The 5,274-nt window shown below is 30.8% G+C and overlaps 1 pseudogene; it reads right to left on the reverse strand.

The window, feature by feature from the left end:
* Window positions 1-1,481: 1,481 nt before the first annotated feature.
* Window positions 1,482-2,159, reverse strand: LOC149497628 (uncharacterized; annotated as a pseudogene).
* Window positions 2,160-5,274: the final 3,115 nt, after the last annotated feature.

The raw sequence follows: 5,274 nt of genomic DNA on the forward strand, positions 1-5,274 counted from the left end.
AAACATAACCCTAAAGAAGAGCATCTAACTAGGCTGCCCTAAGGCCAAAACACATGGGCCTAACTAGTACACACAAAATAGAATGATTTCCAACCCAAAATAGACAACTTAATATTGGGCAGATTGCATGCATCATAAAACCAACCCAAAACAACTTAAATAAATACTATAAGCCCACATCCCTTATTAATTAGACTAAAACAAGCAAGAAAGAATAAGAACACGTTCAAGCCCACATCATGAAGCTCTTGTGTAATTTGGGCTTGAACAAATAAGGATATGGCTGCCCCCATATCGATTGGCATGGCTCCATGTAATTGTCCCATTAAGAAGCACCAATGGATCCGTATCAGAGCACATATGTGATTGTTATCTAAACATCACCCTAAAAGGCAATAGGCAAGTTGCTTGAGCCATCATTGACCTAACCATTTGAAGAAGCGTTTGATTTCTTCTTATCACTACACCATTCTTTTCTGGTGTCCTCGGAATAGTCAACTAATGTTCTATTCCTTTTTCATCACATAATTGTTTGAACTGATTAGATAAATATTTTCAAGCATGGTGAGTTCTCAATGCTTTGATTTTCTTGTCTAATTGATTCTCAACCAAGTTGATATCATTCTTAAAGCATTTTAAACTTTAGATTTATGTGAAATCATGTAGACATAACCAAAATGTGTATAGTCATTTATAAAGGTGATGAAAGAATAGGCTCAATGCCGGTGCCCTCACATTCATTGGACCACAACGTCAAAATGAACTAATTGCAATGGTATGGTGGCTCTAATTCCTTTTCTTGTCGTTTTTCCTGTTAGACAATGTTCACAGGTGGTCATTTCTACCTTATTTACACTAGTTAAAAGACCTACTTTTGCTAAACGATTCATTCTTTGTTAACCAATATGACAAGTCTAGCATGCCATATATTAACATCATTCTCATAATTTTGTGAATTTATAGAAAGGGGAAAACTAATATTGGAATTCATACTTTCAACATATCCAAAATAAGAAAATTATAAAAAATTTAACTAGAAACATACAACGTTGTTCCCAAACACAAACATACTGAATTATTATGGAAATACCAATTTAACCCTAGTTTAGCAAGACAATAACTGAAATCAAATTTCGTTGAATCTTCAAAGTGTACAAGATGTCATGCAAGAGTAAGGCCTGTCCATCGCGCAAAACTAATTTGCATGTGCCAATTCCCTTCACTTAATATCGGCATTGTTGCCTACATAGATCCATCTTGTCCCAGTGGATAAATGACGAAAATCCACAAAGGCTTCTCGAACCCTCGTCACACAGTTTGTTGCTCCTGAATCTACAATCCACAAAGGATGGTACTCTGATAAAAAACAGAACTAGCAACAGAAGTTTCACTTACATATGAGTAAATAGGCTGTACCTTCTTAGGCGCAGTGCAGTCCTTAGCATAGTGGCCCCTGTTGCTACAGTTGAAACATTTGACCCTCACAATGTTTTTCTTCTTAGGATGCTTATTGTTTCAGTTGTATTTCGCTTAGTCCTCTTCGCCCTTTGAACCTGCTTTTCCTTGCCTTTTGCATTACCTCGCTTACACTTTTGACTTATAGTCCCATGTGGACTAGATCCAACCACATGTGCCACTGCACTTGATTGCATAGCATTAAGCTGATCAACTTCAAGTTTTAAATATCGTGAAGCATCATTAAAGGTGTTGATCGTCTCATTAATATTAGGTGCATCCTCATATGCTCCTAACTTTCAGGCAAGGAACAAATAACAACTTGGATCTTTTATTCCTCAATCAGTACATGACCAGCATCATATAACTCACTTATCATATTGGACATTTCTCTTAAATGTCGCTTCATTGTGTGTTCAGGACGCTCCTTATATGTGTCGAACTTGAGAGTGGGTGACCGAAATTTTGTGATAGACACACCGCTAAACTTGTTCCTCAAAGCTTCCCACAGATCCCTAGCAAATTGAAATTTTGAATTCCTTCATGATGTCATCATCCATTGCACTTATTAAATTTTGACACTCCATATCTCATAGTTATCACCTTTCAATTTGGTTCCTTTGTTAAGTTCAGCAACTACACTGTTCGTGATAATGAAATTAGTAAATTAAAACATCATGATAATGAAATTACTTGTGCCCCATACAAAACTGCTCAAGATAATGATGTAAATAAAAAAATAATCGAACAAAATAATTTTAGTAATGCAAGTTTAATTTGTTTAAATACACAATTAAAAAGAATTGAAAACTTATTGGAAAATAATCCAATTGTGAATGAAACGGTAAAAGGTAAAGAAAAAGTACAATCTCATATGTTTAAACCTTTTCAAATTTCCCAATCAAGTAAAAAGAATTTGTAAATCAATTAAAAGATCAATTAAGTAAAATTCAAGTTCGATCTGCGACTACCCAACATGTAGCCCAGGATACTACTCCATCATCAGCATCAAGAAATATAAATATAATTGAAGAAAACACCAACTCTGATGTTAGTGAACCTGACTCAGAAGATATTAAGCAATTTGAATTAAATCCTATAAATCATCATAGAGAAATAGTGAGTAGGGCACCAGACCTAGGTATAATTGATAAACCTAATACTATATCTCAATTTAAATATAATGCTTCCACAATCTATGAATGGAACATAGATAGTCTAAGTGAATATAATATATTAAGTATTTTGCAACAAATGACAATGGCTGCAAATGCTTATAAAACCCAGTCAACTATTTCTGATAAAGCTATAGCAGAAATCCTCATTGCGGGATTTACTGGACAACTTAAAGGTTGGTGGGATTACCACCTTACTGACCAACAACATGAAGAAATCTTAAATTCAATAAAAGTGGATGAGGACGAAAACCCTATATTTGATGAAAATGGTGAAGTAATTCAGGATGCTGTGTCATCTTTAATTCTCACTATCTCATTACATTTTATTGGTGATCCGTCTCACATAAAAGATAAAAATGCAGAATTATTAAGTAATCTTAAATGTAGAAATTTAGGTGATTTTCGAACTTATAAAACAACTTTTCTCACTCGATTAATGTTAAGGGAAGACTCTAATCAAAGCTTTTGGAAAGAAAAGTTTTTAGCTGGATTACCTTATTTTTTAGGAGAAAAAGTTAGAAACAATATTAAACAACAATTTGGACAACCTATTCCTTATAATAAATTAACATATGGACAGTTAATTAGTATAATTCAAAAGGAAGGTTTACAAATTTGTCAGGACTTAAAACTTCAAAAAGATTAAATATGAAATGCAAAAAACTAAACGAGAATTAGGATCATTTTGTAAGCAATTTGATTACAGTCTCACAGCGAACCAACGATGTGATGGTCAATGTTCTAAAATAACTAAACCTAAAAAATATTATAGAAACAAATACTTTAAAAAACAATATAGGTCTACACCTAGTCAAGATAAATTTTATAGTAAAAAGAGAACAAGACCTTCTTATAAAAACAAAAGTAAACAACCTTCTAAATCTACAACTAAAAATTCTTATAAAAATTTGACTTGTTACAATTGTGGTAAAAAAGGACATACATCTAAATTTTGTAAATTTATAAAAGATTACATGAATTAAATTTGGAAGATAATGTTTTAAATAAAATTTATGAATTATATATTGATTCGGATTCTTCGGAATCTGAGACTAATGAAAGTGAAAATCAAATTGATGAATTAGGAACTACTACAAGTTCTTCCAGTTCATCAAAATTTTCTTTAAATATGTTATCTAAAGATCAAAGTAATTTATTAACAGTAGTTAATGGAATTGAAGATCAAGAAACTAGAGCTAAACTTCTTAAGAAACTCATAAAAAGTTTTGAAGACGAAGATGACATAAAAAATATTACTCCTAAATTCAGTCTAATACTTATGATTTAACTACCATATTAAATAAAAATAAACCTAAAAGGTCGATGCGGATGAATCTACTAAGAATTATATAAAGAAATTAAGATGCTAAAAATGAAGTAAAAGAATTAAAAACCCAACTTCAACAAAACTCTAAAAAAATAAAAAAACTAGAATCCCAACTTATTTCTAGTTCTCCTCAGAAGAAGATGAACCAGATAATAATTTAAAAATAAATGAATTAGATGAAGATGTAGATTGTAATTTTCTCAATTTATTACAAGAAATTACTTCACGAAAATATTTAGTAAAAATAAACATTCAAATAAATGATTTTGTGATAGATGCAATTGCACTCTTTGACACAGGTGCAGATTTAAACTGTATAAAATCTGATCTAGTTCCTAAAAGATATTGGTTAAAAACTAGTGAAAAATTAAGTACAGCCAACAATCTAAACTTGAAATTATAGGAAAAACAGATGCAATAATCATAGATCAAGCCTTAGAAATACACACAGTATTTTTACTTTCACCCCAGATAAATTATATGGTAATATTAGGCACTCCATTTATAAATCTCATCACACCATATTCAGTTAAAGAGGATTGTATTAAATTTAAAATAAAAAATTGCAAAGCTCAATTGGAATTTACGGAAAAACCTAAAAAGAAACAATTAAATTTACTAAAAGCTCATTCTATTAAATGTTAGAAATAAATTCTTTAATCAAATCTAAAGAAGAAAACTTAAAAGATTTGCAAAATAATGCATGTTTAAATAGAATTAAAACCAATTAAATTCTGATGATATCCAAAATAAAATCTCAACTCTAAAAATTTTATGGAAAACAAATTATGTGCTGACCATCCAAATGCTTTTTGGAATCGTAAACAACACATAGTGGACTTACCATATGAAAAAGATTTTGATGAAAAAACCATTAAAACTAAAGCTAGACCAATTCAGATGAGTCCTGAATTGATTGACCATTGTAAAAATGAAATTCAAGATTTACTTAATAAAAAATTAATTTCTAAATCTCGAAGTCCATGGTCTTGTGCAGCTTTTTATGTGAATAAAAACGCTGAAATAGAACGAGGTGCTCCCAGATTAGTAATAAATTATAAACCATTAAATACAGCTTTAAAATGGATTAGATACCCTATTCCAAATAAAAAAGATCTATTAAAGCAACTCTATAATGCAAATATTTTTAGTAAATTTGATATGAAATCTGGCTATTGGCAGATTCAAATTGACCCTAACGACAGATATAAAACAGCATTTACCGTTCCATTTGGTCAATACGAATGGAATGTAATGCCTTTTGGATTAAAAAATGCTCCTTCTGAATTTCAGAGGATCATGAATGATATTTTT

The sequence above is a fragment of the Jatropha curcas genome, chromosome 3 (assembly GCF_041381405.1).
Source record: "Jatropha curcas cultivar XTBG-Jc1 chromosome 3, XTBG_Jcur_1.0, whole genome shotgun sequence".
NCBI lineage: Eukaryota > Viridiplantae > Streptophyta > Magnoliopsida > Malpighiales > Euphorbiaceae > Jatropha > Jatropha curcas.